Below are 24,135 nucleotides of genomic sequence, written 5' to 3'. Positions count from 1 at the left end.
CTAGTAGACTGAGGGTATGAAGATCCAATTACAGAAAGATCCCTTTTCTTGAAAAACTCAGGTCCCCAACATTCTGGATAATAGGTCCCATACCTGTACATAGTAGAGAAATTCGCAGAGACTGAAGTGCACCTACCTTAGTGCAATACTGTATGATACAAGTGTTCCATGCTAGTTTAGTAACACTCAGTAACTAAAATAAAACTGGTACATAACATAGAGAGATGATAAATGAAAAGAGGGATAGTCAACAGCACCAGAAGTCAAAGACACAGCCTGTTTATGAATATGTTCTCACACAGTATATTGTCTGATATATTTCAAATGTAAACTCCTCCACCTTTGTATTCATCACTTACCCCAAGACGACTGTACACTAAAGCATATCACCTCCGTATTTGTGCCATGATCAGCTTGATGTGCACCACACACTGTTCTTTTCAAAGACATACAGAGTTGAAGCTTATTTTCTCTGACTCCCTACTCTCAGTTCTGTTTAAACACCATAAAGCAGTGTTATTTTGGCGTTTTCTTTGGTTCGGCTTCATACGGCAGTCCAGTATTTGTTTGCCCCTCCGTATACATTAAATACCAGCAATTCCCCTATAGTTTTCAGACTATCTTGAAGAACAAATAAGCGCTGAAGTCTTTAATCCAAACCTCTCACTAATTAACTTTCAGACTGGTCTTCTATAGAACAGTGATCCCCAACCAGTAGCTCATGAGTAACATGTTGCTCACCAAACCCTTGGATGTTGCTCTCAGTGGCCTCAAAGCAGGTGATTATTTTTGAATTCCTGGCTTGGAGACAAGTTTTGGTTGTATAAAAACCAGGTGTACTGTCAAACAGAGCCTCCTAGGCTGCACGTTTACATACCAAATAGCCCTTATTATGTACCCCCAGGAAGATTCTTCATGCTTGTGTTGCTCCCCATTTGATTGTGGCATGTGGGTAAAAAAGGTTGGAGACCCTGTTCTAGAGTATCAGCCACTGCTTTGGACCACCATTCGGGGACAGACCAACAGTTTGGGAATCACTGAGGACAATGCAAGCCAAAATAACAGGGGTAGGGTCACACTCCACAATTGTTTTAATTGCTAATGCCAAACCTTAATTTGGTCAAATGGCTAGGTCCTATGCTACAGAAATGGACAAAAGCTGGGCCTTTGCGTCAGTCTGGGACTATTTTAACTAATCCCAGTGATCCCCTGTGTCAAATAAAGCCTTGTCCATTTACACTACAGGAATTACCAAAGAACTTCAGAATGAGCCCCAGACTAGTGCTCATCTTCTTTAAAAAAAGACTGGCCCAAGGTCTGTTCTGTAGAATGTGGTGCCACCATCTTTAATGGTTTTCCCATTTATCCTTTGCACTGCTCTAGGGAAATGCTGTATATGCATTGTAAAGAAATAATTTGGCAGTTTCTGTACTTCACACATGGTCCCAGTTTAGCAATTAAAATCACTAGGGGGTGCCTTATAAATTGGCACCCCTAGTGATAGTCCTATAATGGATCCCGGGAATAACATCTCAAATGTCCAAGTTCATTTTTCAGACTTTTAAAGAACATTGAACACAGAAAAATAACAGACAATTTTATTTACAGTAGCCCACGGCGTTATTGCTACTTAATAACACCGAGCATTAATGGAAATAGATTTCAAGCTATGGCTGTTTGCCTTTAGGAAACGCTGAAACATTAGGGCTCAAGGTAATATCTATGAAATCACAAGGATTTCTTTCTATTTAAATAGGTTGATAAATGGAGATTTGTAAGAGTGGCTCAGCAGTCGCTTCTGCCTAAATTGCCCATCAGTTATTTCTCCCACTGGTTTCTTACTAACCTTGTTTGAAATGAGAAGCTGTCAGTATGTAGAAAGCAACGTTTTTTTTTTCCTAAATGGGGAAATGTGAAGTGGCACTAACCCCTTTCTTCATTTATTGATTTTCCTTTTTCCCTAAATAGGTGTTATTTACTTAATCAGAATGATTTTTTTCTTATTCCAGGAGCTTGCTCAAAGTTGTTTGTGTGATCTACAGCTATGTGGTAGAAGGTAGATGTCAAAGTCACCATGTTTTTTTATGGAATTCAATTGACCCCCAACTTCCACCAAATTTGAGCCAGTGGATGAGGGTCACAAAGGAGCACTGTATTTAATGCAAGCCATGTGTGAAGCAGTAATCAAAGGTCTTACCTGGCCATGGCCATGGTCTTGTGATTTACACCCAGCTCCACATTTCCAATCCATTGTAGGGCAAAGTTCTGTTAATTATTTAGCAGCCGAAACATCAACTTTTCTCTGTATTATGCCCCAATCATTCTTTGTTATATTTTTTAAGATTTAGTATCATCAGCAAAAACAGAACCTTCAATGTCAGGTAATTAATAAACAAGTTAAAAAGAAAAGAACCAAGGACAGACCTCTTTGGTACTCCACTAATAACACTGGTCCAATTAGAATGTGTTCCATTTAGCAACAGTCTTTGTAGTCTATCTTTTAGCCAGTTCTCTATCCAGGTACAAATACTATGTTCCAGGCCAATATTCCTAAATTTAACCAGTAACCTTCTGTGTGACACTGTATCAAATGCTTTAGCAAAGTCTAAGTAAATCACATCCACTGCCATCCCAGAGTCGAGGTTCCTGCTCACCTCCCTATAAAAGGCAATTACATTAGTCTGGCAAGATCTATTACACATAAAACCATGCTGTCACAATTTCTTTGTATTATGATTTGCAATAAAGTAAAATGTCACTGCAACTTGTGTGATGATTGCAAGAGAACATTGTCTCTTACAGACTGCTAAGCAAGTTAACTAGACTGTGTCCATGTAGTACCTGATTGTAAACCTGGTGAGATGCTTCATTGACCTGAACTCTCATAGTTTTGGCCCACCAATTATTATTGAATGCATCCAGCATTGGGGATTGTTGAGGCATGGCAACAATACTGTAGCTCACATATGTCTAAAAACCATGCACCATATAAAGGAACAGCAGACTGCAAGCTGAGTACTTTTTACAGGTCACAGAACTCCTTGATGTCTAATATTTCCATACATTACAACAGGGAAGGGGGGAGGTCATTATTTATATAATAAACATTTCTAATTTTCAATGAGTCCAAGGCCATGTCTAATATCCTTCTATATTAACATAGGAGAATGAAATAACATTCCTAAGCACCAGATATAGCTGATGGCATCAATAAGAACTGCTTAAACAGATATATGTTTTATTGCATTATATAATGTTCTCCACAAAAATGACCGTGAACCTACAGAAGGCTGAGCTTGATGGAATTTTCATCAACTATAATGTCAATGTATATTACAGAATGTCTTTCCTTTTTCTGAAGGCCTTATGTCATGTGCCAGATAAGTTAACAAAGACATATTCTGTTGACAACAATGTTAGCTTTGACATAGTCTCAATTATTTATAACTGCCAGAGTCTTGACTTCTGATCCTATTTCTTCCCAAGATAGATCTTGACTTCCTAACTTCAGACATATTGGCTTCATCTTATAATGTTAATCACATTAAAGGGATACTGTCATGGGGAAAAAAATTTTTTTCAAAATGAATCAGTTAATAGTGCTGCTCCAGCAGAATTCTGCACTGAAATCCATTTCTCAAAAGAGCAAACAGATCTTTTTATATTCAATTTTGAAATCTGACATGGGGCTAGACATATTGTCAATTTCCCAGCTGCCCCAAGTCATGTGACTTGTGCTCTGATAAACTTCAATCACTCTTTACTGCTGTACTGCAAGTTGAAGTGATATCACCCCCTCCCTTTCCCCCCCCCAGCAGCCAAACAAAAGAACAATGGGAAGGTAACCAGATAACAGCTCCCTAACACAAGATAACATGTCTGGTAGATCTAAGAACAGCACTCAATAGTAAAATCCAGGTCCCACTGAGACACATTCAGTTACATTGAGAAGGAAAAACAGCAGCCTGCCAGAAAGCATTTCTCTCCTAAAGTGCAGGCACAAGTCACATGACTGGGGGCAGCTGGGAAATTGACAAAATGTCTAGCGCCATGTCAGATTTCAAAATTGAATATAAAAAAATCTGTTTGCTCTTTTGAGAAATGGATTTCAGTGCAGAATTCTGCTGGAGTAGCACTATTAACTGATTCATTTTGAAAAAAAAAACGTTTCCAATGACAGTATCCCTTTAAGCTTTATTCCACGCGAGAAGAACAGAAAACCCACAAAGATGTTCTATGCAGAATTGTGTCTATTCACCCAGCCTAGCACATGAGTTTAACAGCAGAACCAGAAATCACAGGGTGATCCGTATGACTACAAATACATCTAGAACTATACAAACAATGTGCCCGTCAGCTGCACCATGGCACAAAGAAATGTAAATGAAAGCAATAAAAGAGCATCACTTTGACTCGGATAAAGACATTTGACAAACACCACAATTCCATTTTGATTTTTGGTTTCTGTAATAACAAAGTGGAAAATGTATTAGCTCAAAAACATTGAATTCCGAGCTCTTGCTGTTGAAAATATATTGATTAGGGATCCGTGAATGCGATATTCTCTGGCGAGTGGTGTGTGATCTGCTGTCACAGAGCCCAGAAATGCCAATCTGTCAGTTTTGAGAAGGAACTGAATATTTAAGCTTTTAAGTGAGAATCTGCTCAACTAATAGATGGGCAGGTGACAATCAACACTTAACCCAAAAAGACATTGATGTATGCGTATCATCTCTAGTAAAAATATAGCAATGTTGCTTTCTTTCTGTTGATTCTGATATTTAATCAGTGCCTTTTATTACAAAACCCTATTCATTTATGATAATTTTTGCCTATTTTGTACAAAAAAATCTATGATTTTTGTGAATTCTTTCCAGGTCAGCTGTTTCACAGTGTGATTGGTTGCTGTGGTTGACTATACCTGGGGGAACTTGTGTCTTTAATTACATTACTCGGTGAGACTTCACAGATGAAGGCCCTGTTGTTATTTTATGCATTTCCTACAGAACAAATTGGAAACATAGAAGACAATATTTTATTTTTGTTTTACGGTGCATGTGATTATTAGGAATGCACCGAATCCACTATTTTGGATTTGGCCGAACCCCCAAATCCTTTGCAAAAGATTCGGCCGAATACCGAACCGAATCTGAACCCTAATTTGCATATGCAAATTAGGGGTGTAAAGGGGAAACCATTTTTTACTTGTTTTCTAACAAAAAGTCAAGCGATTTCCCTCCCTGACCCTAATTTGCATATGCAAATTAGGATTTGGATTCGGTTCGGCTGGGCAGAAGGATTCGGCTGAATCCTGGCCGATTTCCGAACCGAATCCAGGATTCGGTGCATCCCTAGTGATTATCCAGAATGCTTGAAACCTGGGGTTTCTGGTTGACGTTTTTTTTTTCCCCATAATAATGATCATACCGAAAGTCTACAAATAACATTAAATAAAGCCGTAAGAATTGCTTTGACATCAGTATGAGTTCATACAGCTTAGTTCCCATCAAGTACAACATGACAATATATTATTACAGAGAAATTTTAAAGGTTATTTGTTTAAAATGGAATCGATGGGAGATGGCCTGTAATTCACAGCTTTCTGGATATCAGGTTGCAGGATGAAAGATCCTATACCTGTACATTATTTTTTAAAAACCATAAAGAATAACAGAAAATGAGAAAAGAAATGGAAAAACGGAATAAAACCAATAGAGGGAGGTGGAATAAATCGCTTCAGTAAATCCTATAATGTACCAACAATGCCAACTCCAGAGCCAATATGCCAGGATAAGATACAACAGCTTTACACAAAGAAACTAACACCTTTGCTCGCACTGCTAGATGAGTAAAAACAATATTGTTTCTCTGCTTTAAGGATGGAAATACACATTGCATATTAGAATAATTCATGCTATTCCCATACATTTAATTTATGCTCAATAAATGTCACGCAATTGCAAATGAAAGCATTGATTTGTAAAGCAGAAATGATATATTATACCAACTCTGCCAATTGGGAGGGTTGTGCTGAAGGTATTGCTATGGAAGTGGTTTTTACAGGCATTTCCCACTAATTTTGCATAGCAGTACACAATCTGCAACTACAACTCTCTGCAACCGCCACCTTCTTGTAACTTAAGGCAGCTTTTGCCAATTGCAACTTAAAGCAACTTTTGCCAATTATATTAGCAGCACCTCTACCCATACTAATGTTGTACACATGGGGGGGTGCTAACTAAGTGAGCAACTTACACAACCCCATTGATTTAGGCCCCACTGACCCTTTGGGTTATGTGTTTCTAAGGGGACGATCTGTGTTGTATAACATTGCCTGTAGTCTACTACCCCTATTTAGGGATGTAGCGAACTGTTCGCCGGCGAACTTGTTCACGCGAACTTCGACCGTTCGCGTCCGCCGAATGTTCGCGAACGTCGCATTCGAATACAAATCGTTCGACCATTCGAATTCCTTCGACCGCTAAAAATCGAACGATTTCCATTCGTTCGAACGATTGTAAGCATTCGATCGAATGAAAAGCATTTGATCGAATGCTTCGATCGTTCGATTCGAATGAAAATCGTTCGATCGAACGATTAAAATCCTTCGATCGTTCGAATCGAACGATTTTAGCGGGTGTTCGAAGTTCGGCAGTTCGCTACATCCCTACCCCTATTACACCCATATTTATGACTGAATAGTGTTTAAACAGAGTGTTTTGGGGTGGTCTCCACTAGCATACATTTACCACTTATCCGTACCACCAGCCCACTACCCCAAGTTAATCCGTCTCCCCGGTCCTAACCATGTTTTAATTATCACTGGACTTTTTTTTATCTTATTTATCAGTAATAAAAGTTTAGTTTTAATGGTGTATAAATACGAACTTGTGGACAAGCTTTGATGGGAGGGTGCAAATACATGGGTCAGTTCTTTCTCTTTCTTGTTCTCTTATTATACCAACTCTACTTCACTCAAAATTATAGGAAAAATAAAGGTAAAATAAGCTATGGAAGTTTATTCAGTTTATCCAATCAATAGTTTTTTTTAAATATTCAGTACTGTAACTATGAAGCACGTGTTTTGTATTGGGCTCATATAATGGACAGCTTCTGTCTCAAGTAGTTTTGGATAACTGGTTCGAGGGGCTGATTCATAATACAGAAAGCTTAAACATTTAATATCTATACAGATACAAGGATAACTATGATTCGTAATGCATTCAGATTCATATAGCATAGCCACAGAGAAAGTAGCTCCATCAGAATTGGTCAATAATCTGATAAGCTTTGTAGCATCAGCTTCTAAAAGAGACACTCGTTTTCTTTCTAATGATCAAATATTTCTGATGACCCCTAAGCTTAGATTCTCACTAACAGCCCAGAGTACACTAAGCATGCGTAGCACCACTGACTCTCACAAGGTGGCCTAAGAAGATCCTAAGAAGGTTAGTTGTTGTAGACAATGTCTGGATCTTTGTAAGAATGTCAATGAACACCCAGATTAATGCACAATAAAATTCCTTCATCACCTTCCAGCTACTATTGTGCAACAAATTCACTCTATGGCTTTCTTGGATTCTTAAAACATTAATTGTACCTTGTTATGATGCTTTTTCTTCAGTCAACAATAAAGATGTTGACCATGTGAAAGGTACACAAGGCTATCCTTCATGCAATATATGGAGCTCTGATGTTACTTCTAATAATAATAATAATAATATAGTAGGCATTAGTACTGAGTTTTTACTGGATAAAGGAAGAGTTCAAAAAACATGAAAAGGCATGAGATAGAGGTACAAAAATTCATGGATCAAGGTTTGGAAAAAAACAAGAAACTAAGAAGTGGAAAGAAGAAAACAGAGGAAACGTGAGGCTACAAATGTGGTGAAATGTTAGGGATTTCCAAGAAACAGGAGCTTGTCCATAGTTATCTGCTTTTGCTTGACCACCTAATGTGGCTGCAGAAAGTGTCTGGCTTCTGTGTTGGCAGGCAAGCATTTTAAAAGGGGGATAAAAAAGGCACAAAAATGTTGATTTACAAAGTTAATTGCCCCTAACGGTCTTTTATTCTGTTCCCCTTAAATATCCTAAACTGATGTCTGTTTTCTCTGTTGAGATGAGAAGTTGTTAAGGAAGGGGTTGGGATCTGGAAGTTGTGTAGCTATCCAGGCTATTAATGGGGGGAAGGGTCAAAACTTCAGAGGCACCTTGACGCTGCCCTAGTCCTAGTTTTAATAATGATATGCAATGTAACAAAGGGGTTGCTTGGAAAAATGAAGTTGCATAAAAACAACATGTACAGCAAATATAATAGAAAAGATGTCTCAAATTGCGAATGGAAAGTGGAAGAACACTAGAGGTGATGGAAGTTAGCAAAAGGAAGAAGTTATTTGTGGTAGGAGGGTGCTAGTGGAGAAGACAGGCTGGTCAAGAGAGTAGCAGTTGATCATAATGACTAACCAGACAATAATAAGGTAACTGATTAGCTAAAATGTTAGAAGAAATTCATTAACCAAAAACTTAATTTCTCTAATGATCATGATCCCTAGCAGTTGCTGAACAAAATACTCACCTGCCTGCTGTCCCATCAGGTGGGAATTACTCTGCAATGAATGGGAAGTGGCTGTGGACAAGTATGTTTTTTTTACTGCCATGTAGTAAAAATGCATCATTTGCCATAACACGAACAAAATGCATCATGTGCTACGAACAAAATGTACCTTCAACTTAAAGATATATATATATTCTTGCTTTCTCCCCTGCTGTCAATGGACATCATCAGATAAAACATAAAACCTCATTTAAAAAAAAATCATGCTCAAGGATCAAATAGAACTTTTTCCCTGTTTTCTCTGTTGACACAGATTCAATCACTAGGCCATGCTGCTTCTTTCATAGAACCACAGTATCGCAAATATATTGCTAAAACCCTTATCCTTTCAAGCTTAGATCATTGTGATCTGTTACTAGTTGTTCTATGGATTCTTATTTCATCCACTACAGTCTCTGCTCGGTGCAGTTGCTAGCATCATTTCATCCTTCAGCATTGACGTGCTCCTTGTCTTCCTTATTCACTGGCATCTAAAACATTTCTTTTTTCTTTCAAAGATGTTATGGTATCCTTCTCCTCTCTAGATGTCCACTATTGCACCTTCATAAACCTCCTCTTGACCAATAAGTTCCGATCAGAGGCAACAATGGTGATCGGATTTTCAACAACAGCAGACTTGAGCAAAGCCTTTATTTGTAATTGCTGCAAGCCTTGAGCGGGCTCTTATTCTAAATACTGAATAACTACGGACATGGCCCCACAACCAGCCCCTTTTGGAAAGAAGAAAGAACTTCAGCAGATGGATCTAACAAAGAAACTTATGTACTTGCTCTACTCTTGCTGTTGATGTTCCCTCTCCAATGTTGAGGAGATAGAGGAGACATTTTACCCCTAGTTTATGAATTTACATAATAGTGAATGTTTTCTTCCCTCTAGAAAGCTTCATAAATGACTAATTATAATTAATTAGGTGATACAATAAACACAGACCCACAGATGAGTGCTAACATGGGCATATTAGGACAGACCATTGACATCTGCAAAGGTTTTGCTTCAATGACCTTAAAGGGATAAAGAAAGGGAAGTTGAGACTACAGTAGACCATGAAGATCCCCTAAAGTTAGTTGTAGAGAGAGACAAAGAAAGATACATTGCAAATGGAGATAAATCCAATTATCTTAGAGCCCCCAAAGAATTGGATGTACCATCTTCATCAGGTACAGCTAAGGTGCAACCAACTGCAGTAGAAAAGAAGTGCCCTCAGCCCCACCCCCTTTGAGAACAGGCAGGTACCAGCAATAGTGTTATCACTTCAATAAACTACTCTGAAGATCAAAGCTGAAGTTTAAGTCTAAGAAGAGTTTATGAGCTGGGATTCTTCTGTCCACAGAAAGATCAACGTTCCCAGGAACGCAGAATTTTCCTAAGCAAAGGCATTTGTATCTGCACTCAAAGTAATAATGATATTTTATATTTTAATAGAATCGTCCCCATTGATTTAGAAAAGAAGATGAGAGGATAAGGAGAGATCATCACAGTTTCAGAGCTGCATTTCTATTTAGCATTAACCGAAAGCTTGCATGCACATAAATAATCCTCAGCCCCACCGGATCATTGAAAGACCCTACTCTACCCTTGTAGCAAAACACGAATATCGTCATTTGAAAGGGACCTCCGGCAGATACGGGGGGGGGGGTAGTAATACACAACATGAAAAGTTCAGAGTCCTGTTTACACAATTAGATTCCATGAATCACATTGCATGAAGGTCATTGCATGAACATTCTACATTGGTGGTCCTACTGTATCTCTGCCCAATAACTTCTCATACAGTGATGCCCTTCATTCTTCATGGTAAATGTCAATATTTAATGTCAAAAAGTGCACTATTTTTTAATTTTTTTTGGAGCTTTGAAGTAGATCCCAAGCTCGAGGTTCAATAACAAGCCCTCGGGTTTGCATATTACATAGAAACAATATGGTAGCCCTATTAAAGTCTTTATAAGGGACACCATCTCCACCACTATGGATATATAAAAGGAGGACTTAGGATACAACGTGTGTTTTATTCCTGCCCAGCCGCATTGCTTTTCCTTAAAGGCACACTTCGTTTCAGCTTTACCATAACAAAAAAACCTCTCCGGCGGACTCATCAGACAAGCCGTACATAAATGAAAGGCAGTTTAAAGGGCACTGGGAACACAGTGGTTGCTCTGTTCTAATAAATCATGTATCATTCTTATAGTGATGGATAAAGAGGGAGACTGCGCACACTTCAGGCTGAGATTCCTATTCCAGTGGCGATGCTTCACACCTGCTTAACTGTCATTCAAAATCGTCTCCTTTCATATTCTGACACTTCTATAGGGAAATAAGGCCATAAATAAATAAGGGGCAGGTCATATTTTAATTAAAATCATATATATGTTGATTAATTACTGGGGTGGTACATTTCAAACCCTCCAGAAATACAACTCCCAGCATGCTCCTGGTGTGCCTTCAGTTTGGGGTTGGTCACCAGTTCAAGGGTTTAGTCTTAATTTCTCAAATGCCGGCGCTGTTTAAATAGGGTATATTATTAAAACCAGATACCCATTGGCCACTTAACTTTAGGATGAAGCCCCAATAGAGTTAAACAAACAACGCAAGTGTTTCTGCTGAACAGGCCTGCGGTTCCTTATTTAAAGCAAATTATATCTGAGGTGGGGCAAGAAAAAAGATAAAAACACTGAAATGTTATTTTTTTTGGTCTAACGTTAAATGGGCGTGTAAATATATCTTGCTATACGGTCAAGCTCATTTTTGGTGCTGCAATGTTTCCAGTGGTAGATACAAATGTTCTCTTCTACTTCTTTCCTCCCCTGTTGTCTTATAACGGCATTTCTTTACGCGCACGGATTGTGTCGGAACGCCTAGGACGTGCACTCGGATCTTTCAGGCCACCTTCGGCCGCCAACCACCCTCCTGACTTTTCCTGCAAATGGGGGGGAAAAAAAGCCGCAACAGAGCACGGCTGTAAATTGTGGCTGCTCACTAAGGCTTTACATGTGCCCCGGCATCGGTCATTGGATGCAGAGCCAACGGGAAACCCACGGCGTTACATGAGAAACACCCACAAACAGGTTAGGGTACTGGAAAAAAAAAGGGGGGAGATATCTGTTTCCAAAAAACCCACAATGTACTGCTCATCCCTGAACAAATCGTGCTAAGCGTACTGCAGGATGAATGTAATAGGAGTCGGCTCAGGGCTGAATGCCGTTCTTGGATCCATGGATGAGTAGGATGCCAGGGATAGAGAGATTCTAGAGGAACAATTTACACTCTCACAGCCGGATAAGAAGTAAGAATTCCATGCAGGAGAATACAGGGATGAGGGGCAGGATTAGGCTGCAGTTACATGGGCAGAGAGTGAGACGGATGATACAGGGGGAAGAGAGGAGAGTGCAGGGAGCAGAGAGGGAGGATAACACAGACACAGAGCTTTCCCAGCACTTACCATTCTGCAGCCTCCCCCGGCTCCGCTCTTCTCTCCTGCCAAAGATCCAAAAACACTGGAGAACTAAAACCCCTGGAAATGCTGGAACAGATGTCCCGGATTGTTTTGTTTTTTTTCCCTTTTAAAAGACAAACACAGGATTCCTTGACCAGACTTCGGGGTCCAAGCTGAATCTCAGAGGTTGTGCTTATTTTTTATATTCACTCCCCTTCCTTTTGTGTCTTTCTGATCCCTTGGCTTCTCTTCAGCGAGATTCACAGGCTCATAGCAAGTCAAGCGCCCGCAGGTTACATGAATGGGAGGCGAGGAGCAATCCTGCAATGCCTACATTTGACAAGCACACATGCATTCAAAGCCAGGCGCTACCATTCTGGGAGAAGAGAGGGGGGAGGACGGATTCTATTTACAGCCTTCAGTGTTGGGTGAGACGTCGGTACAGATTGGAATCCACCTGCCAATGGCTCAGTCCCAGCTCTTACTTTTACCTTTACTATCTCCCCCTGTATCTCATGCTTAGGTGCAGGCGAGGTTCAAGGTACAGGTATAGGATCAGTTATCCATAAAGCTCCAAATTAAGGAAAGGCCGTCTCCCATAGACTCTATTTTATCCAAATAATCCCAGTTTTTAAAACTGATTTCCTTTTTCTGTGTAATAATAAGGGTAGGACTCCACAAGCGATTTTGTTGCGATCTGACGCGATGCGTCTGCATCCGACAGTCGGATCGTGTCGGATCAACGCTGCGACACCATGCGACAATTCTATCTCTTGCCTTATTTTTGTCGAATGCGACAATTCGCATGCTTTTTGTCGCAGCGTGTCGGATCGCAACAAAATCGCTTGTGGAGTCCTACCCTAAAACAGTCGCTTGTACTTGATCCCAACTAAGATATAATTAATCCTTATTGGAGGCAAAACCAGCCTATTGGCTTTATTTCATGTTTATATGATTTTCTAGTAGACTTCAGGTATGAAGATCCAAATTACAGAAAGATCTGTTATCCAGAATACTGGGAAGTCTGTCTCCCATAGACTCCATTTATCCAAATAATCCAAACTTTTTAAAATGATTTCCTTTTTCTGTGTAATAATAAAACAGTCGCTTGTACTTGATCCCAACTAAGATATAATTAATCCTTATTGGAGGCAACACCAGTCTATTGGGTTTCTTTAACATTTCTAGTAGACTTAAGGTATGTAGATCCAAATTACAGAAAGATCCATTATCTGGAAACCCCAGGTCCTTGAGCATTGTGGATAACAGGTCCCATACCTGTACTTACTTGAGCAGGTCCCTGCCACAATAGATTCCAGCTGCTATTAAAGGCAACACTAACTCATTGTTTTCTGCTTCTGCATATAATTGGGCATAACCAGTGATACTTCATTGGACGAACTCCAACTAAATCCTATTGGCAGCAGTGATGTTTTAGCAACATAGGACTCCTTACAAAGCCCACTTAGGGGAAACTAGATTTGAATCAGTAGGGTGGCAACTATATTGAATGCAATTTGCAATCTGGTTGTTTGGGGGGTCACTGACTGTGAGTACCGGAAAGACGATGCTCTGTGAGAATGTTCTGTAGAGGACTAAATTATTATTCTACCATAGTGATGGACGAATTTGCTCCAATTTTTGCGGGCGTTTCACAAATGTATTCGCCAGCGGTGAATCGTGCGAATTTGCTGCAAAATCGTGCCTGGAGAAAAAATTCACCCATCAGTATTCTTCCATTCTGACTTGCACACCAGTGACTAGTACCCTAGCAACCAATGACATAGAACTTTCAAAGTGAAGAGCTGCAAAAAAAGAAATGAGCAATTTCAAATAGTTTCAAATTGTTTTAAAATTCGATGTCTTGAAAACCAATAGTATGGTCACTAGGGGATAACTAGGGGTAGGCAGAAGACGCACATACCTAGGGTGCAACAGTGGGGGGCTCTAGACATGTACTTTTCTGCCTACCCATAGTTTGGGCTCTCTTTCCCCCCAGCACCCCTCATTACTGTGCAATCTCCCCAACAGAGGTAAATTTGACAGAGGAACTAAGCCTATAAGTATCAGTTACATCTTAGGGGGCTTGTTCCTAGAAATCTGAGTTTCCCAAATGATTCATGTCTTTCAGCGATGGTCAAATTTGTCCCATTTCGCTTTGCCTAAAAATTAGCGAATTTTCTGCGAAATTCGGCAAACGACAAGAAAATTCACGAAATGTCAATTTTGACGCTCGCATTTAATGGGCGTCTGAATAATGTTGACGCGCAACAATTTCGACACAAGCAACTATTCCGGTGTGCATCCAAATTTTTTTGATGATGCAGATTTTTCACTGCAGTTTCGCGAATTTTTTCGCCAACGGCAACTGCTAACCGTTCCCACTGTAGCCACGCCCCTCTCACACACGGCTTTGTTTGCGACATCATTGCACATACAAACCCATCTGTTCAATGCAATATCATGCAAATATACTTGCGTTCACGCTCGTGAAGGCGATGGCACTCTTTTGCGTCCAATTATGCAATGCTTTAATAAATGAGCCCCATTGTTTCTTTTTCTGGCTGTTCAGTGCGGAGAAAAACGGGACTTTCCAGTACAAACGAGGGACTGCAGGTTGAGCTGTCAAAAGAGGGACTGTCCCTCTAAAAACGGGACAGTTGGCAGTGTTCATATCTCTTTTGCATGCCACCAACTGATATATACAGGCCAGTATAGTATAAATATCACCAACCCATTAAAGATACCTCTTTACAGGGGCAATGCACAAAGTTCAATTTTGCCATGTTTTATACCTATAATGCAGAATCCCCTCACCCACGCACACACAATTCAAACATATTTTCCCCCAATGTGTTAGAACATTACACAACCCAACCCTCTCAATTACTATATGTCCACTGGCAGATATTTCCATTATAGAAATGCTGATGTGTCCCATTGGATAGAGGGATCTCATCCCAGGATATTTAAAAAAAGTCGCAAAAGAAAAAACTCCCATTGACTTTAATGCATTTGGAGCAAGAAAAATTGTCACATGCGTAAAAAATTGTCACGCCCATTGACTTCATTACTTTTTTGGGAATTGTTATTCGCCGTTTCGAGAATTTTTTGGCGAATGAGATTGGCTCGCCACTAGCAGTAATTAATAACAGTGATTGTTTAAACACAGCCAGCCACTCTCTCAAGAAGTACAGAAAAGTAAGTTAAATGAAAAAGGTTGCGGTTTCCCTTTTGAATACATTTCCCTGGCTTCGATTACAGCTCCCTATTAACTGACTTAAATAAAGACTTTGCTGACAATATTAAAACTCATGATAAAAAATATTTTCTTTAGCTTAATAAAGACCCATTTTAGCATTAAGTGAACACAGCAGGCACCGGGGGCACTCGCACGAGGAAAATTCTTGAATTGTTACATTTCATACCGCGTTTCAAGAGAAAATACAAAACAAACAAAAGGAATGATTATAGCAATCCCTTAAAGAGATTAAAACGACAAAATGCAAAGACCTGCTTAACCTGAATCAAAACAAGCTTTGCGTTACCTGGAATCAGCCAGGGAGCTTTGGAATGGGACATACGGTTGAAATAAATGGATCCCTGAAAAAAAAGGCAGAGCCGTCCCAATGGGATACTATAAACAATTAGTAATGTAGTTACTAAAGAATTACTTCCCAGGATTTCAGTACTGGGTGTAATTACTAGTGATGGGCGAATACATTCGCCAGTCGAATTTCCACTTTCGTCACCAGCGAATCAATTCTGCGGCAGAAAAAATTAAAAATTTGTCTGTGAAAAATCCACTGTGTCAAAAAAATTATTTGGACGCCCATTGACTTTAATGCATTTGGACACAATAGGAGTACATATAAAAATTGTTGCGGGTGTCAAAATAGACGCGTGCCAAAATTATTTTGACGCCCATTGACTTCAATGCGTTTTATTCATTTTTCTGTGTTTCGCAAATTTCACGGTAAATTCGCAAATTTTTTCACGGGACAAATTCGCTAGTAATTACATCGGCCTTTAGCACCAAACTGGAGTTTTATGGGCCCACTCGGGCCCCCCCATGGCCCACCTCCTGGCACATCCATTTCCCCCCTTTCTTTGTGCTTCTTAACTGCTACAAATGGGCGGCTGTAAATGGGCAGTATACACAGAGAGAGGGTCTGGGCCAGTGGGCCCATAGAGGCTGGGGCCTACCGGGTTTTTTCCTTATTGCCCTCCAGCCCAGTCCTACCCTGTTGGCCTTACATGAGTTTTACTCGAGGGCTTGCTTGTGGCGAGGGTTGCCATCTTCTCAAAAAGTTCTAACTGGTTGGGCTGTGGTGGGCAGATGGACAGGGGGTGACAAGGATATGGAACAGTACAGTGTCTGTCTTCGGCTCATGGGCCTTCCAATTCAGGGGCCTCTTTATACCCTGCCCCCAACCTCAACCCCCAGCTGCAACTCCCTCCTGTGTACCTTGTTCTCCTGGTAAATGGGGCCAGAGCAGAAGGTCAGAGAGCAACATTGAGGCCCACCTGTTTTTTTCTCTGTATCCTGCCGTCCCAGTCCAACCCTGGGACAGTGATATAGAGGGTCAGGGTGATGCACAATAGGGCATGAACATTTACATTATGGCCAGGCTATGGGCGGCTTCTGGATGGATCAGGTAAGAGAAGTGGTGAGATTGGGGCAAATCAGGGCTTAAGTGGGCAGTCGAGAGTCACAAAAAAAAAGCCCCAGTCTTGGCAGAGTTTTAACTGGTAAAATACAGGCCATGTGGAACCCTATTTGTGCCTCGCATGCCCTAAATGCAGTGCAACTGGAGCACAATGTGAGTATAGATTAGTGCAAGTAGTCACAAACGTTTGAGTACATGATATTATGTAGGCGTCTGCTATTTCTTCAGGGAAAAATGTTGTGTTGTGGGTGAAAACTCAATTTTTCCTCTAACTCAATGTGGTGATATGTCAACCAAACAACCAGATTGTGCTTCTTTCTCTAGATCAACGAGGAGCAGAACGGCCTATGGTTGGTTATTGCACAATTAAACAATTAAACACAGAAAACACAGTTCACTAAGTGTAATACTAAGTCATAGGGATGGGCGAACTATTTCGCCTTGTTTCGCCATGGAAATGACGCCCATAGACTTGTATGGCGGCATGCGTAAAAAAAAAAAGACACACGTCAAAAAAGAATTCGCAGCGCAACAAAAACATTATATACATAATGGGCGACATTTCGCCGATGGCGAATTTTTGGTGAAACGAAACGGGTCAAATTCGCCCATCCCTACTAAGTCATGTCTATTTTTTTCGAAAAGGATTATTTGATCATGTGGCCCCTTGACTCTAGGGCCCCAGAACAATTACCCTTGACTAAATCCTGCTTTTAATGAGCTGACTTGCTCCTTATATTCCTCCGGAGCCAGAGACACTATTATCCTTTAGAATAATTCCTGTTAAGAATAAAGGTAATGTGCTGGTATTATGCGGTAATACTTCTAAATCCTTTTATAATGGGCTGGTTATTTTCTATTCCAATTTGAAGGTTACCGTACAAAGCCAGGCCTTCAATTTTAATACAGGATTTTATTATTTTTTTCATTTGTTAAAGACCCCTAGAGTTAAGTTATTTGCAAAAATCATTTATATTCATCTTTTTTTTCCACTTACCCAGCAATGTCTCCATTAACGTGATATTTGTAAACACGGCCTGCGTAAAGCCTTTCTACGAATGCTAAATACTGATTGCGGAGTCTGGTGCTACGGGGCCGTTAGTGATGCATTTGACAATGAGAAATGGTTAGAGCCTGTTCTTTCCATTCTGCTGTGTAAGCTCCAGGACCTCATTGGCTTTCCCAATGTAGCCCTCTGCTGGCCAATCAAGAAAGCAGAAATCATCACTTCCATGGACACAGCTACAGAATAATAACTAAACATGGTTTTATTTGATTCTTGTGTATATTGTACCCTTCTGATTGTGTGATTTGCACTTTTGTCCTTTGATTTTAAGTTTCAGTGAAAGTTAAAAAATGATGATGATGTTATGAGCTAGCTGTAAATGATACAACATGGCTGACTATTGCTTAGCGTGTATGTCTGCACATACAGTTCAGTTCAACAACAGCTGGCAACCTTGAGAGGAAGTGTTATTGTTAACCAGTGACATTGCAGTGTATATTATCCTAAAACAGTGATCCCCAACCAGTGGCTCATGAGTAACATGTTGCTCACCAATCCCTTGGATGTTGCTCCCAGTGGCCTCAAATGAGGAGCTTATTTTTGAATTCCAGGCTTGGAGGCAAGTTTTGGTTGTATAAAAACAAGTTGTACTAACAAACAGAGTCTCCTGTAGGCTGTCAGTCCACATAGGGGGTGCCAAATAGCCAATCACAGAACTTATTTGTCACCCCCAGGAACACATCGGATGCTTCTGTTGCTCCCCAACTCTTTTTTAAATTTGAATGTGGCTCATGGGTAAAAAAGGTTGGGAACCCCTGTCCTACAGCTTCAGCCCCTTCCCATAAGTCCTCACCTTTACTGCTACAAGCACTGTGGGCAAGAGGAGGATATGTGACTTACTCTTAGGGGGTTATTTATCAAAGTCTGAATTTATCTCAATAAATTCCAATCAAACCCACTCAGGTTTTTTGTAGCTATATATTATTACATTTTCCCGAAAATTTCCTTTGCGGGAAAAAAATCAGATTGTGATTTTTTATCCGATTTTCCAGTTTTTTTTAGGATTTTTCACCCAAAAACACTGATTTTTGGCTAAAAACTCTGAAAACTTTGGGGTATTGCACGAAACCCAGCATTATTGGGACTTCTCCCATTGACTTATATACAACCTGGACAGGTCTGAGATGCTGGATTTTCAGATTCAGACTTTTCTACCCTCGTAGTTTAATAAATTTGTGATTTTTTAAAAGATCGATTTTATAAAAAAACACAATTTTTTTGTGATTATTGCATTCGGAGTTTAGTAAATAACATCCTAAGTGTTTCTCCGTGGGCCTTCAGTATATATACAGAGCCAAAGGACAATTCTCCTTGCTAGTCAGTGGCCATTTATGAGCCAACCAAGTATACTCTCTGACGAAGAGAATATAAGGGGCCACACTCAGTGGTCAACTTCCTATTGTTTTATTATAGCAGGAAGTGAAGAAGACACAGTGTTCAACAGAGCTTCCTGCAGGCTGGCAGTCCACATGGGGCTACCAATAAGCCTATCACAGCACTTCTATGGCATCCCCAAGGAACGTTTCCATGTTTCTTTGGCTTCCTAATAGATTCCTAATAGATTCTACATCTAGATCTACTAGTGTGTTGCTGACAGGTAAAAAAAAAGTTGGGGACCCCATAGCCTAGATAATGGGTGCCAGTGACAGCAAATTTTTAGCTAAACAAAACGGGTCAAATTCGACCATCCCTAGTCTTGGAAGATCTAACAAAAGGAAAGGAGAATTTGGCCTCCATCAAAGAAAATTCTATGCTCCTCTTTTTCCAAGCTGATCCCACCAACATCAATGCAGTCATACAAATGTGTATTCCATATAGGGTTGTGATAGATAGAACTCCAACATTTGTAATTACTTGCGGTTTTGGGAATAGTTTTTAACTTGTAAATTAGAAAAAAAAAATGCTATTTGGCTTTTGTATTCTGAGCTCTTAGACATCATACAATGTATATGGCTTAAAGCATTATAAATGTTAAATAGAATGTGTCAGGACCACATTATTGTCCTCTATGGATTCTCTTGTGTTGGCAAAAACCAAAGACTGCAACTGGATATTCAAGTTAAGAACTTTTGCCTGAGAGTCTATAATTAGTGATGGTCGTTTTTGACACCAGCGCCCGTTTTTTGATGCCGGCGAATTTTTGCGGGCGTTTCGCAAATTCATTCGCTGGCGGCGAATCACGCAAATTCGCCGCAAATTCGCGCCTGGCGAATAAATTCGCCCATCACTACCTATAATCTCTTTTAAGCAGACCAATATTTTATATTTGCATAGATGTATATGCACATCTATTCAGATGACTTTACATACATAGGGTCAGATTCAATTTAATGAGAAAAGCTTATCTCTTAATTCAATTGGGAATTTCCCCACATACTCCTGAGTTTTCATGTAATAAACCATAGCATATAATTTCTCTCGTTGAATTGCATCTGGTCTATATTGTGCAGAAACACATTTCTCCATAAGAGGAGCTGACATCAATCTAGAGATGCAAAAACTGGACACATATCTCATGGTGCATCACAACATTTTGTCATTATGATTAGGCAAATGACACAGCCTTTACTCCAAACAGTTACCTTTCTTTTAATCTTTGAATGGAAAATAAAGGTCTGATGTATATAGATAACCCAGTTAAGTTGTACGGTCACAGGACTACTGTGTAGAAAATAGGCCAAGCATACTTAGAACCCACAGAGCAGGGCGTTCATTGTAGTTGCTTAGCTACCGAGTGTTATTGTAGTGTATATTCTTAGAGCCTCAAGGTTTGCTCACTAACGACATACAGTATTGAGGCACCATGGGGAGAAGGCAAGCTTCTATGTTTTAATATGCAGGTCTACAGACACCTAATCCAGTAGCACTGGATCAATGCAACAGGATAGCATTAAAGTTTAATCAACCTTCTTTATATATTTGAATAGGCCTCAAATCTTTAGTTTGAGTTTTATTACTAACCCACTGCACTTTACACATATTGTTTACTATTCACATGCCCCAGTGGAGCTTACAATCTAAAGTTCCAACCACACACCCTGATCATTTTTTATCAGTTTATCAGGAGCCATTTAACCCATCCCCTCTACAGCCTTAGAAGTTGTCCATTGAAATGTATTAATTTATATCACACAAACATATGATGCCCTGGATATATCCAATCACTCCTGTATTGTAAGCTTGCAATCTACATTCATTTCTCTCACACATTAGGGTCATTTTAATCATTGTATTGACAGTTAACCATTGAGTTGTTGGAAAAATAAAACATGAAAGAAAAATAAAACATGCAAACACATGGAAAATATACAAACTGAGCTTTTTGTCCTGGTGGGAATCATACCCATGATTCAGCATTGCAAGACAAAAATGCAAATCACTGCTCCTCCATGTTTCAAATACAGAATATGTAGGATTTCAGTTGAATGACCAAGGTTCATGGGACTCACATCCACCACCAAAGTTCTAGATGGGGGGGGCCCCAGGAAATGCAGGAAGTCTTAAACTCCCATTTTAGTTGTGAAGAGATTAATCCTCCAACTGTTGTACATTAATTGTTGTTAGTGATGGGCGAATTTGCGCCGTTTCGCTTCGCCAAAAAAATCGCGAATTTCGCGAAACGGCGAAAAATTCGCGAAACGTCGACGGCGTCTCGTTTTTGACGCCGGCGCCCGTTTTTGACGCCGGCGCCCGTTTTCTCGACGGCGGCGCCCGTTTTTGACGCGGGCGTCCGTTTTTCGAAAAAATTTTTTGACGCCGGCGAATTTTTTCCGCGAATTTTTGCGGGCATTTCGCGACTTTATTCGCCTGCCGCGAATCGCGCAAATTCGCTGCGAATTTGCGCCTGGCGAATAAAGTCGCCTATCACTAATTGTTGTACATTAATCCTCCAACTGTTGTTGTACGACAAGATCCATCATCCACCCTAACAATTGGAGGTTGGCATGTGTATTCCTGATGCACATACAGTAATTGAACAGGTTGGCATTTCCGATTAAACTTTCTGAACAGACTTCATTTGAGTATGGAGCTGTGGTACTATGATTAATGATGTTGACTGACTTCTAGACCTATGTATCCATTGGACTTCTGTATTTTTCAATAGGAGAACCCTATCACCTCCCCTTTCGAGGCTGGGGAACATGCTGGATCTATGTTGTGAAAATCTATCCCTCATGATTTTCACAACATAGATCCTCATAATAGTGTTTTGCCAGTCTCTAAACATTGCATAGAAAAGGGACACACAGCGGAGGATTTGAAATTTAGGGTAATCCAGCATGTTCCCTAGCCTCGAAGGGGAAGTGATAGGGTTCTCCTATTGAAAAAGACAGAAGCCCAATGAATACATAGATTAAAAACCCTGAGCCCATTAGGTGTCAACAAGGATTTTGATCTCCATACATTTAGTTTTACCCCTTTGAGATGTCCATAATATTTGTCTATTGATGTATGAATTAGTTTTATTCCTTCAAAGATATCCATAATTATGCCATTATGATCACTGTATGTCTTTGCCATTTTTGCATTATTGTGTATTGAAAGAACACTGTTGAGCCCATTTCTAAAATGGTGGCCACTGTTGAAATGTCCATGGGGAGGAAAATTACGCCGTCACGCTGATGTTGTCACCTGCCCACATGAGACGCCACAGGGCTTAAGCGAGTGTCTGGGAATTGTAGTCTCAGCATTATGGAGATCAGCGAGAGAGAGAGAGAGAGAGAGAGAGAGAGAGAGAGAGAGAATCGGCACTCACCATTCACATGATCATTTGCTGGGTGCTACCCAAAAATAATAACAGCAGTCCACGAAAGCACTCACAGCAGTCGCCATCCATCGTGTATCAACAAATCATTTATTGGTGCATGATATACCATGCACCAATAAATGATTTGTTGATACTCGCTGGATGGCGACTGCAGTGAGTGCTTTCGTGGACTGCTATATATATAGCCTGTGTGGGTTGAAACCTGTAGATGTGAGTGTGGAATAAACTTTTTTCAAGTTAAATCACTGGAAATAGCTGTGAGTGCTTTCGTATATTGGAGTGTATAATTGTTGGTAAGCACCCAGCCGTGATACTTGGAATGGAGAGTGCCGTTGGAATTGTATATATATATACATATATATATAGTGTATATATATTGACATAGCCTGAGCCCTGAATAAATTAGTCTTTATAGCTTTACTATATTGACTATTTTTCAATTTTGTTAAAGTCTTCACTGTCTAATAATTAATAACTCGGTTTGACACCTGGCTGGTAAAGTCCAGACTTGGCCCATAACAATTATATTGATTTTATTGATGGGAAAATGTCCTAAAATAGTCAGGAAGACCAGTTGCCTGAAAAGGTAGCATTCCTAATGTAGGGATGTGAAAATCTTAGACACCCTTACACTTTACAGACAGGCACATCCCTAGTAATATGGACACCTCAGTGGGTCCTTATGGGGACCTTGTGCTTATGAAACCCCTGCAGTTCACACAATGTACACCAGATGGCACTGTGCCAGAGTATAAAAGGTTTAGGAACCATGTGTTCTGGGTCCATTGCTTTAGCCCAACCAAGCAGGCTGGAAGGGAATGGGTAGTGTCGACCGTAGGCACCTTGGCCCTAGTAATTAGACAGCTATACTCATTTTGTAGATCGCTCTAGGAGTGATAGAGAGGTTATTTAGTTGAGCAGCTCAAGGGTCCGCCGAGGAGATTAGAGGGATTAAGATCCCAGGGTATTACTGACCCAGAGTAAGGAACCAAGTGTTGAGATAGGGAAGTCAGGAGTTCCCCTAGTCTGCCACTGGAAGATATCCTGAAAACTGGGCAATACCCATCACATGCTGTCAACTTACTCTCTGCTGTATATTCCCTAGCCTGTGGGGATTCAGCCTATCCGTGCTGTGAGTATATGCTTCCTTTATGCTGCTGTGTATGTTCTATACTCCATTGTGGATCAATGTGCTGAATGATCTATGTGCTATTGTTGAATAAATACTTTTCTATGTTCAACCGTTAAAGAACTACTGGCGCCCATCATTGTGCTATCGCATCTAGTTACACTATATCCTTGCCTCCACACCGTTGCGAGGGCTTACCCCTGAGAAAGAGAGCTCATCGGTGGTCTCAGCCCACCAAGGAAAGTAGCTAAAACTGCCCTGGCACAAGTCAGTTTACTATAGCGCTACACTACTTATAACAGTTACTAGGCAATTAGCTTTTACTGGTCCATTGTCGATAACAATGCTTAATTGATAATCTGAAAGATCAAGGCTATTTCTTTAAAATGCAAATTATATAATTATCATCATCAGTTCTCACTGGTTTTCATAATTTTCCATACATTTAATAACTGCCA

The 24,135-nt window shown here is 40.1% G+C and overlaps 1 protein-coding gene across 4 annotated transcripts in view; it reads right to left on the bottom strand.

Annotated features, from left to right (window-relative positions):
* LOC108708803 (teneurin-4) overlaps nucleotides 1-12,511 on the bottom strand; it is an 878,105-nt gene extending 865,594 nt beyond the window's left edge. For 3 of the 4 annotated variants that reach the window (XM_041582864.1, XM_041582866.1, XM_041582867.1), the window contains exon 1: nucleotides 12,051-12,511. The gene's annotated coding sequence lies outside the window, so the exon portion shown is untranslated. The remainder of the gene's footprint in view (nucleotides 1-12,050) is intronic. The other variant, XM_041582868.1, reaches the window with a different exon arrangement.
* Nucleotides 12,512-24,135: the final 11,624 nt, after the last annotated feature.

Source organism: Xenopus laevis, chromosome 2L (genome assembly GCF_017654675.1).
Source record: "Xenopus laevis strain J_2021 chromosome 2L, Xenopus_laevis_v10.1, whole genome shotgun sequence".
In the NCBI taxonomy this organism is placed as follows: Eukaryota; Metazoa; Chordata; class Amphibia; order Anura; family Pipidae; genus Xenopus; species Xenopus laevis.
The sequence above is the reverse complement of the archived record's forward strand: the minus strand, read 5'-3'. Positions and strand labels throughout refer to the sequence as shown.